Raw genomic sequence first — 12,421 nt, 5'->3', positions numbered from 1 at the left:
ATTTCTATAGGAAATAATTTTTTTTTTAACATTACAAAAAGTAAATACTTTCCTGGTATCATAGCTCTAGAGCTATACTGCAAGAAGGAAAGGTAATCGGTCAAAAAACTGGGTATTGTTTTTTAAATTTCTCAACGTTTCATGATCAAGGTACAAAACAGAGGATAAAAGTGGGAAATAATGTTCATACGTACGCGTGTTGGCGTGTTTGAAGCTTAATAATGTTTGACTTAATAAACCAATTTTGTGTGAAACTTGTGTATATGGCGCAATGTTTTGGTTAAAGTTTGGGGGTCAATATCTCCAGGGGATGGGGGTAGATAGTTATTTTGGGATCAATCTTCTTAAAATTTTGCTAACATAACCCCAGTTTATATTACGCACAGTACATACCTACATGATTATCTTGCCATTTTAAAAAAAGATTTGTCCCCAAATTTTTTTTTTAACCTCCGGGTCCACCGTTAAGTTTGCTTCAGAGGATGAGATGAATAATTTGTAGCGTGTGTGAAAATGACATGTCTGACCGGGATTTGACCGGGACCTCCGGATGAAAAGCCGAGACACTACCACTCGCGCCACGGAGGCCGGCTGTCCCCAAATTCTGCCCTTCCCTTCAAAATTTGGAAAAAACTGTTTTTTTATTTATTGCATATCATTTAACAGAATTTTTATATATTTCTTCCCAAGCATATCAGTAGTACTACTGTGAAAAAATATATAATACTTTGGGGACAATATTAAAGGTGGGAAGCCGATCAAAGTTTAAAAATATCGATTTTTGGAATTTTTTAAAACCTAAAAATTTTTTTAGTTTTTAATCATGTTACAATAAAATTTCATTATAAACTTTATGTTAGTTTTTAAACTTCATAATCATATTTCAATAAAATTTCATCATAATTCATCCCCACCTCCAAAAAGAGATCGTTGAAAACTTTTTATTGGTTGTACATTTTTCATTAGAAGTATTTTTTAAAATTTTGTCCATTCTGTGTAATTCCTTAGATAAAAACAATTATAAAAGTATAAAATTAACTGTTTTAAAACTGCTGATTTATTCAGAAGAATGATTCAAGGTTTTTAAAAGTTCTTTTAAAAACCTTTTCTTAAAAGATGATTTTGGGGATGGAGGAGAAAAAAAAATTATAAATTTTTAATTAAATTCTTTTCACATAATTTTTTTTTTTCACTGTATAAAAATAAATAACCAATGCCAAGAATGTATAATAACTTTGTTGTCGGTTTTTTCTTCTTCTTTTTTTTAATAAATGAAACAGAACTGAGACTTCAGGTTCTTATATAAAATCGTTATTCTTTTTTAAAGACAAATGGAAACAAAATTAATTAACTTAATTTTTAAAAACTAATGTTATGATGCTATTAGTCGCCTATAGGGCATCTTGAGTGGTCGCTTCTTTCGTTTATCATAATTGCGTTAGCAAACATTATTTTTGGCAGCTTTCTTGGGTTAATAAGATAAGAATATGGTGGAAAGTAATTGTATGAGATTATAATTTTCATTGTTAGCTTTATATACCGAGTGATATAAAGTATTAAGTATGGAAACAGCTTTATACTGCATATCTGAAAGGTATTTGGAGGCAGAAAGAAATGGGGTTCTACACAGTTAAAAAAAATGCATTATGGTGAGTTTTCAATTTTTGTCCACTACGTTCGATCCGTTACATTGAATCAAACTTATTTTTTTTTAAATAGACTGGTGGACATGTGATATGATTTCGATGTGAGAAATTACAAGAAAAACAATGATGATACCCGTTCTGTATAAAAATAATCAAATATTTGTATAAAATTTTACCTTTTTGTTTCAATTTGATTTCGAGATACAAGGCAAAAATTCTTTAGAAATAATGTTGGATATTACCCACCCTTAAATCCGATTGACTTAAAATTTGGAATTATAAGTAATTTAATAAGTTTTTAATCGTACTAAAGCTCAATTTTTAAAATTTTTTTTCTACGGCCACTATAGAAAACATATCCAAATAAAAATTGCATTGAGATTTCATTTGATTTTACTTCATCATTCATGAAGAATATACATAAAAAAAATTTATTATAGAGATATCTAAAATTTGACTACAGGATTAATTTTTGTCAATGTATTTATTTATAACTACAGGAAAAATTTCTTTATATTTTGATTTCTCTTCTAGGGTCTCGATCCAAAAACTTAAAACCCACTCAAAGAGACTTCTAAGGATCTGATTGTTTGATTAACAAATTATTTTTCGAAAAAAGAACAGTATTATCTTCGGTCCCATCGTTGGATTGGGGTGTGAAAATGAATTTTCTTTACGTTTGGCGGTATGAGGAGTACAAAAATGCCATTCAATTCAGGTTTCCTTCTTACAGAATGTATCACGAAGTTCCCACTTTCTTCAGAATTTCTTCAAGTTTTGTTTAACATTTTTATGTATTTATAACCCATTTATCAAAGTTATTGTACGTCAAACATAATAAAGAGGGATTTTTACTTCAATTGATTGGTTTTCACCCCAGATTTTTTGAGAACTACTGCAGATACGTTTTTGGGACCCATTTATTCAATTTTTCAGATCAAAGATCATAAGAAATCACTAATTCTTTCCCTTAATTAATCTCATAAAAATTTCAATACGCCACATTTCACCGAGGTATCTGAACTCCGAGCGAAATCTTTCACAAGCAGTAACTCGCAAACGAAGCATTTTAGGACGTTTTAGCATTATATGAACGTTTTCCATTATTTTCACAAGTATAACAGATTATCAAAGTCCCGGGAGAACTGCGTGATACACTCTCTATATAGGCCTATGTATAAATTTTGTGGTTCAAAAAATCTCCAAAACTACTTTATCAATTTCATTAAAATTTAGATATGTTATAGTAGTGTATCTAAAGTTGTGCATGGAAAAATTTTATAAAGATTGGTTGAATAATTCTCAATTTAAGGTCGACAACATACAACATAACCTCAATTTGAGATTATTTTGACTTTGTAATGTAATTTTGACTTTGTAACGCATTTTTTATACGTGCTTATGCAGTGAGTCACAATGGTGAGTTAGTTGAAAGTTGATGCCTGTAAATAGGGTTTATTGGTTAATAAAACGTATGTAGAGCGTTATACTAGAAAAATCAGTGCGATTCTAACTGCGAGATAGTTGAAACGTTGGAAACGAAAAGTCAGTCTTCTTGCTCAAAACTACACGAGAATTTTTTAATTTACAGACTAATGTCATTTAATTGTAAATAGAATTTATTTAAAAAAAAAATTAAATATTGTAAAATTACTATGAACTTTTTTCTGATTTGATTTTGTCCTTGATCTTGTAGACCGCTTAATTAACAGAACCTAAATAAGTTTTTTAAAATAATATTTTCCCCATTTCCACTTCAGTTTATCCTCTAAACGAAAAAATTTCATGAGTTTGGTGTCCTTATATCGAAAATGTTTGCCTAGTCCGTTCATTTTTCTCTACTGCTTATTAATTGATTTTTGTTTTAAGTTTGATAATTTTTTATATGATTTATTGTTGTACATTGTAATAAATCACTCCAGAAATACGATAACAAACTATTTTTATGAAGCCGGTTATTTTTAAACTAATTAAAAATGCAGCATGTTTATAAGCATTGTTAATTTTCTTTTATAAATATTTGAAATTCTTAATTAATTAAAAGGGTTTAATAAAATAAAAAACGAGAATGGTGAATTATTCTGGTTGTATTTATTAATTAATCTGTTACAGGTGGCACTAAATACACCCAACATCACATTGACAACATGAAAATAAAATTTTTCAAGGCGAATTCAACTACCTTCATATATATATTCATTTTAACTCGTTTATACCCATTTTAGATACAAAAATTCTCATAAAAAATATGTTACTCCACTTTGAAAGTGGAATTTTTAATTTTCTTAATCGGACAGTTGATAAGCGTGTCACGTTAAAATATGAAAAAGATAGAAAGAAACCAGTCGGTACAGTTTCCTATTAGATTAATTATTTTATCGTAATTAATTTTTATAGAGTAACATTTAAAAGAGAAAAAAAATTAACCGTTCAAGATATTTTTTTCTATCTATCTTTTAATAACTTTATGACTGAAAAGTCACACACGAAGAATTTACGTCCCTCATTAACAGTTTTAAATTCGACTTATCAATTTTACGTAAAAAATATACATTGAAGTTAAGATACCACCAAGCAGTTTATCGACTATCAAACCAAATATAACCAAGAGAGATATATTTTTTTTTAATTTTCTTATCGTTATTATTAAACTGATAATTTTTTAAAGGTGTTTTAAATTAATTTATTCTAAAGTTTTATCGTTCATAACGTACGGAACTCTTGGAACACGAATTTTTATGTTAATATATATATATATATTTTTTTTTTTAAACTATTTTCGGACTAGCTTTTTGTACTCTTCTTTCAATAATATTATGTTCTGAAGTGGTACAGGAAAAAATGGCAAAAGTTTACTAAAAACTGAATACGAGACCGGCCAATTCAAAACTCAATAAATAATGACTTATATTGCCACGGTGTTCACCGAGTAGCATCTTGAAAATTATAAGATATTATTATTATTATAATTCTAATATTGTTTTGTGTTTAATGTTCTTACAGAAAAAAATAAAATTCAAACCAAAGGAAGGAGGGAAGGAGGGTTAAGTGGGAAAATATTCTATCTTTAAAATTTTTAATTACCTTTATTTTGGAAAAAATGTTGCGTGTTATTTATTACTTATTTATATATTTTACTTTTTTAAAGGTTGAGCGACTTTTGGGAACGTACAATATTTTAATTAATGTTAAGAAAAATCATATCTGTTTTGTATGTGATTGTAGTTTGCTTGTATGTATCTAGAAAAAATTCTGCAATTAACTCAGAATTGCCAGTCCTAAACTCTGAAACTAAGATTCTTAAGGAGTACTTAAAATAGAAGATCTCTTTATAAAATATTTAATGTGAATTCATTTTAAGCTTACATAAATACCCAAATTTACTAAAATCTATACTTTTACTACCATATTATTCATTTTTTTGCTGCGGAATTTTAAACAAATAATTATTGCGGCTTCGCCTCTCCACTTTCGCAACGCTAGTTACAATTTTTGTAATTTGTTTCCTTTTCCATTCATGAATTAAATTAATCCCTTTGTCTTTTTTTCAAATTGGTCTTTATACACGACTGCCCAAAAAGGAGTATAAATGTATTTAGGGTGTATGTATATATTTATATGTATGTATGTTTGTTCCACCGTATCAGCTCAACGGCAGAACCGATTTAGATGTATGACCCGCGTTGGAATCGTTACGTTATCGGCAGTGTCATATACAATGTAAATATATATGTAGTAGTGTAGATTTGCCGGTTGAAACACAACTTTAATGAATTGAATTAATGAACTGTGAACTTTTCCTTTTTCTGTTTAGCCCCCGGAACCACCGCATGGTATTACTACAGAGGATGAATGAGGATGATTTGTATGATTGCAAATGAAGTGTAGTCTTGTACAGTCTCAGGTCGACCACTCCTGAGATGTGTAGTTAATGAACTGTGAACTTTTAGTCTCTATCGCTGTGTCAGCTAGGTTTGAATTGAATGATTCAAATCAATCGAATGAATAATAATAAAAATTAAAAAATTAGTAGAATTAGATTTAAGTTAAATAAAATAATATTAAATAAATTAAAAAAGTTTCTGTTTAATAATGGGCAGTCCGTGGGGACTGCGTGAGAGGCTAGAGTTGTGTGGTGATGCGAGCACTTCGTTCGAGGTTAGACTGATCATCACCATCAACTGGTAACAAAGCGGGTGCATCTGGGAGATGCAATGGGATGCTCTTATAATATTTCTGCAAACAACTATCCGATTTTCAAAATTCAAACGGGATATTTGTTAATAAGTTGAAGACTAACTTTTGCATGCATCAGGTATGGTCTCCATCAAACAGATCGGAGTAATTCGGAAATGTTGTTATATATTCGTAACCGATTTTACGATTTTCAAAATTCAAACGGGGTGTTTGCTAGTATAATACAAAATCGCGATGGAGCCAAACCAGAACAAAAATTAACTGATATACTAAAAAATCTAGTGGCCTGCGCTGAGTCCAGCGACCTGAGTCCAGTTCGAGCTCCCACAAAGCAGTCTTTGTAGAGTTTGATGACAGTACGATTTAGAGGTAATGCTGTTGGCATCAGATTCAGGATCAAGCCCACTATTGTCGAATTTGATGCTTTAGGGAGACAGGGAAAAGTGGAACAGCGTATGCTGCCACTAATACTATGCTGAGTTGTGACAGTGCATAAACTACAAGGGACTACCCTAGATAAAACGGTCGTAGATCTGTGCACTCACATATTTGCCAAGGGTAGGCCTACGTAGCACTGAGTCGTGTGAGACAATTGGAGAGTTTAACCATTAGTTTTTTGGATCCCAGAAAATTGCTGTATGATCCGCACGATAAAAAGTCTCTTCAATCGCTTGAGAAATCTGTAAGTTTGGATTGGTGTATATACCAATTCAAACCGATCAGATAAATAAATTGAAATATTTATAGTTTCCTCATTTGGTTCAATACGTCAAATACGTTATATCCATAAGTTTTCGAATCGTGAATTTTTCTCGATGATCACAAAAATTTTTAAATAATAAAAACAATTATAAAGATTAAAATACACGACTGCCATAAAATAAAAAAAGGAACAAATAATTTGAACTAAAAAAACAATCAATTGAACTTAAAAAAAAGAAAACAAGGTATGAAAATAAAGCACTAACCATCATTATGCAGTATTTATTTAAATAAATTAATGCGTGACCAATCAACCTTCAGACAATTTGAATATATTTTTCATGTTATAGAAGTAGCAGGCATTTAAGGTTGTTTAATTATTAAGGTCTTTGACAAAGACAAAAAATTTTGTCCTTCAACAAAAATTTTTAAATGCAGTCGGAGGGCTCTGAATAGTAATTTTCCTATATCAAAGAGCTCTGAATAGTAGTAATTTTTCTATATCCGACCAATGTGTAATTTCATCATTAAAAATTAATAAACAATTTTTATAATTTTGTTACTGAAAACTAACTTTGGTCTCAGATAAAACACTGAACTGCATCATTTATGACTTTTATGGTTTCATAACACGTGGAATATTTCAGGAGGCATTTCCCAGATAATTGAAGATCAAGGTAAAACAACATAAGCCATATTTAATAAACCGATTTTTGTAGATCATCGAAGTTAAAGAATGTTAAATGCATCTAATTAGTAGCTAATGATCACCGAAATTATTGTTACTAAAATTTTATATAAAAAAATAACATAAAACAGACGTATAATAATTGTGCGATTAGAAGCGCTTTAATCAAGGCTGTATAAAGGATATTAATGTAAGATTCTTCACAAAATAAATATAATTCATATTTACTTTCTAAACCAGGAAGTAACATCCATTTAGTCAGTGAAATTATGCAGAAAAGATTGTTATTTAACGAATCATTATGGGGAGTAGTTTCACTTACACTTTAAAAGTAAGAGTGATTAATAAGAGGCGAGAGGACTGCTTAAGGCACTAGAAATATTGCAGGTTTTGATTAGCAACTTTTGGCAATTTTTACATCCATTCTATTCATAATTAAATAGATAAAGACTAAACAACTTTCACAGGAAATCCACAGAAACCATCGCTCTGTAACAATAAAACTTTTGGTCGTTTATGAAGAACTGGTAAAGATAGATGATCAAAGAAGTTCTACAAATATTAATGGATGCCAGGTGGTAGAATAAGGGATATAAGACATTAAAAGAAATGACATAAAGGTATTCAAAATGATTTAAATTAAGCGCGAGATATATTCTGAAAGGCAAACCAAAAAAAAAAAAACTGACAACACAGTTGTAGGAGTTTCCTCGAACGCGACTAATGCGACTTTTAGTAGGTTTTAATTACACATTCACAGATGAAGCAGAAAGCAGGGCTAAATGTTTTGAGAGCCGAAACTTCGTCAATCTCTCCCGAGAGATTGACGTACAATTTGGAATCACTCTGTATATTTGTGGTCGACACTTTTCTAATAAAAATATATAATTTACCTTGTAATCGATTGAATAACAAGTAAATACGACGAATTTTAACATCTCTAAGGAAAAAAGTAAGAAATTAAAAAATTTTATTATTAGATACAATTCTAACAATTTAATTTAGCCGCGTTCCGGAAAAGTCCTGTCAGTCCAGAAAAGTCGGAGGGTTGTTTCTGATGCACGCCTTACACACACAACTAAATTTAAAACATTTATCATTTTATTTAAATATAATATATTTTGGTTTATTTAATTCAATGATTCTAACTAAAGCGCGCGCAAATACCGTATTTAATTCACGCGTTTGTGACGGTACTACCGGTGTTGGTCGGCACTAGCTAAACTAATGTAATTTCACAACTTACATAGAACAAATTCGGCTCGTACGGTCGGCAGACTGGTGTAGCTGCGAGGGTTAACGCACCATGTACCGAGTCGATCGGACGATCGAGTTCGAAACCCTGCCTGACCGAGTTACTTTTTTACACTTTAAATATTACTTAATTATTTAATTCTACCGCTCAACTGTGACGTCACAATACAGCAGACGAATACAACACACTTTTTGGGGTAGGGGTGCGATTTTGCAAAAATGTTTTTTTTGCAGATATTGTTATTTTTTAATCGTTAACAAATGTGTCTGAGAAAAATATGACCTTAATTAGGCGAAATCTTGAGATACTGAGGGTGACATTGCTCTACAGCCTCACCCCCTTGGCAATTTAAGTTTAAAATTTAACGGAATCAATGCCTCATATATAGAAGTAATCTGATCAAGTTTGGTCAAAATCGATCCAGTAGTTCTAGAGATATAAGGTGATTTAGAGGCCAACATCGCACACACACGTGCGAGTATATACAAACATTAACATCCGGAAAATTTCCATCCGGTATTTTGGGTTCCTTAGTTGTCAAAACATTAAGATCCGGTGAAAACCGCATATGCCCAAATTGGACCGATTACAATAGTTTTCCTTCTAGAACTATAGCGCTATCTAATCGAGAATGTAAAAGAGTTGATGCTTAGGACTTTTCAGATTGAAATTAAAAAGTAGGAAATAATGTAGAGTTAGAGATATACAACGTTAGAAAATTAGCGTAGAGCAGAAAACAACAGGAAAGTGCATCAAACTGGTTAATAAATAGATGCAAGTGTATTTTTTTTTTGAAATTAATACTTAGTTGGCTCTTTTTAACGATTATGGCCAAAAAGCTGCCAATATTTGACAAATAGGAACCAAAAATGAAATCCTTCTAAGAAAAAAAAAGAAAAGTAATTTCACTTTCTTACACACAAAGTAGGTAATGATTGTACTTGCGCTCACAAGCTACAGTTTGTCTGCTTTATCTTCTTAAACAGATATAAATATAATTTTCATAATTTTAACGTATCATACCCAATTTTTAATTAAAAACGTATAACAAAAATACGCATTCAATTAATCTTATAAACAACTGATTTTAACCCTTTTTCCATTAAAAAAGATTGATCACAAAGAAGTCAAATTATTTCTTACTCTGCTAAAAATATATGACCAAGTTAATGATGTCAAAAAAAAGTATTTTTATTTTGCTGTAATAAAGTTCTATGTTATTAGGCGGAAATTAAATGAAAAAAAAAAGTTCCTGCCGTGACCAGGATTCGAACCTGGGTTATTGCGGCCACAACGCAAGGTACTAACCACTATACGATCACGGCTACCACGGAACTGCTAGCCGATCGCATTAAATTATACACTTATACTATTATTTCTACATTAACTTATTGTAATGTACATTAACATATACATAAGCAAACAAAATATTTTTTAGCCAAAAACGCATTCGGATCTATAGTACTTGAACTATTTCCAGTTGAATTTAATTTTAACTGTAATTTTTTTACTACTGAAGAACAACGACGAGTTTTCCTAAACTTAAAATATTCTTTAAATCATACTAAAACTTAAATTCAAATTAATCAGTATTGTTTAACTAATATAACATCCCTCAGCAATATTGTAATAACCTGGTGGAAATTTAAATAAAAAAAGTCTACTTTAAAGGTAAACAATGAAAATACACATTAAATAAAAATAATTATTCCTTTCTTCAGAAGTTAAATGTCTGTTTTTATCACTTATTTTATTTTTAATTGATCGCTTAAAAAACATTATATAAATTGGATACATTATACAGACATCTAATGTGATACAATTATAATATTGTCATTATTAGTTTCACTATCAAGAAATAATTAATTTCAAGAAGAGTTGAAGAAGTAATATTCTTTGGATAATTGATGTTATCTTTAAAATTTCAACTTATAAATGAAATAAATAAATCTTTTATTCTGATCGGTATACAATAATACATTATATAAATCACGTCATTATAAATTAAATTACAAATATAAAAACAAATTAAAAGATAAAAAAAAAATAGATGTGATTAAATACATATTAATTGATTTAAATATAAAAACATGAAATAAGGTCAAGGTAAATACATTGGTAATATAAAAAAATTTTTGATTATATCAAAAATTATTACAGACAAAAGTTTCAGGCAATGTTTAAACGACTAACGACCACTTTAAACCGATTCGATACTATGCTTATTAAGGGAGGTATGAATTTTTTTTGTCTTCGAAACCCATTTTTTTCCCACCCCTTGGGCCAATGGTTGGTGATATCCAAAATCTTTATTTAGATAAGTTTTAGGCCCTTATCCAAAAAAATAGTAGGAAATCAAACGAATTCGATATTTCATTTAATAAGAACGTAGTAGCGATATTTTGTTTTTTCGAAAAAGCCCCTCATTTCCACCCCCATGGTCCGATTTTGCCCATTAACGAACTGGACCGAGATTTTGGGTCGATATAATTAATGTATCATTTTGAAAGTGATTGGCGCATAATTACGTGTTCACAAGAAAGTGAAATAAATATATATATATATGCAAATATAAATGTATATATAAACTTTTGGACTGACGGTGGTTTTGGAGTCTGGGGGATGTGAAACCCGAAGATATGTAGACATTTGCCGGAAGTCGGATCATGGTACCCATTACAATAGGTAGCTTTCTTATGAAATCTACCTAAAAAAATACAAGAAAACAATTCAAAATTCAGAAGCCGCTATTGAAAATTATTTTAAGCACTTATTTATGTGCAGGTTAAACTGTATGCAGATAAATGATATTTTTTTAAAATTATTATTTAATTATTTAAAAATTCATCGAGAGAATAATATTGTTTCCGTAAAACAAATCTTTTAATTATATTTTAAATAAATTGCCGAGAAGATTTCTCTAATGATTAAAAAATCATTAAAAATGACAATAGAAGCATAATAAGGCCTTTTCTTATAAGCCGAAATATTCTGGTGTGTTTATGAAAATAGTTTCTTCGTCTAGTTTTGTAAAGATGAAAATTGTGATGTGTGTTTTTTTTTTAAGAATAAGTGACCATTTATTTGTTAGAAAAGATTCTACGTACGTAAATACAAGTATAATTTAATTTTTAAATATCGGTCTACACGATTCATATTTACGGGCGCCAGATAAAGATCTGAGAACCTATTTTTGTATCTTAAAAATTCATTCTGATTTTTTGAGGAAGCCCAAAGGGATTACATTATACTTTATACGGACGGGCATATGTTTAGTCATAACAAATACTTTATAATGATGACAAGTTTAGCGTTTTATTAAGGCACTTTAGTGCAAAACAGTATGGTTTGAAAACAATGGAACATATTTATTTGTACGCTTAATAAATAAAAAAACCAACATAATCATGCGGGAAAAAAACAGATGAATCTACCAATATTCATCACTTTTATTGTAAGGAAACACACACACACACACATATATATATATATATATATATATATATGTATATATATATGTGTGTGTGTGTGAGTGTGAGCGCGCGTTTGTAAATAAAAAGAATATTTTGTTATTTATTACTACTATTTATTTTATTTTGAATATGAATTGATCTTAAAAATGGCATCAGAGAAACGAGTTGAATGCGTTCATCCATTTTTTTCCATTATAGGCTAACGCATCACAAAGACATGCACTGGTTCTTGAACTAAACGAACCAGACACTCACATGGTTCCAAATAAACAACTCTCAAGCCGTCCGGCGAGCTAGATAGCTACTGATTAACATGATAACAGAACATTACTGTAGTTTAGAGACAGCTCACTGTTTGCTTTAGAAATAAAAATATTGTTACAGGTATCTTCATTTAAACAACTAATACATTCAGACCGGAACACATACACACATCTTTATATTATGAAGTGTTTATTTC

At 29.9% G+C, this 12,421-nt stretch overlaps 1 non-coding gene across 1 annotated transcript; it reads right to left on the bottom strand.

The window, feature by feature from the left end:
- Nucleotides 1–9,741: 9,741 nt before the first annotated feature.
- TRNAH-GUG (transfer RNA histidin (anticodon GUG)) lies at nucleotides 9,742–9,813 on the bottom strand. Its single transcript has one exon. It is a non-coding gene; the product is annotated as a tRNA-His (tRNA).
- Nucleotides 9,814–12,421: the final 2,608 nt, after the last annotated feature.

This window comes from Lycorma delicatula, chromosome 5, assembly GCF_047948215.1.
Source record: "Lycorma delicatula isolate Av1 chromosome 5, ASM4794821v1, whole genome shotgun sequence".
Lineage (NCBI taxonomy): Eukaryota > Metazoa > Arthropoda > Insecta > Hemiptera > Fulgoridae > Lycorma > Lycorma delicatula.
Note: the sequence above shows the minus strand (reverse complement) of the source record. Positions and strands in the feature narration are given on the sequence as shown.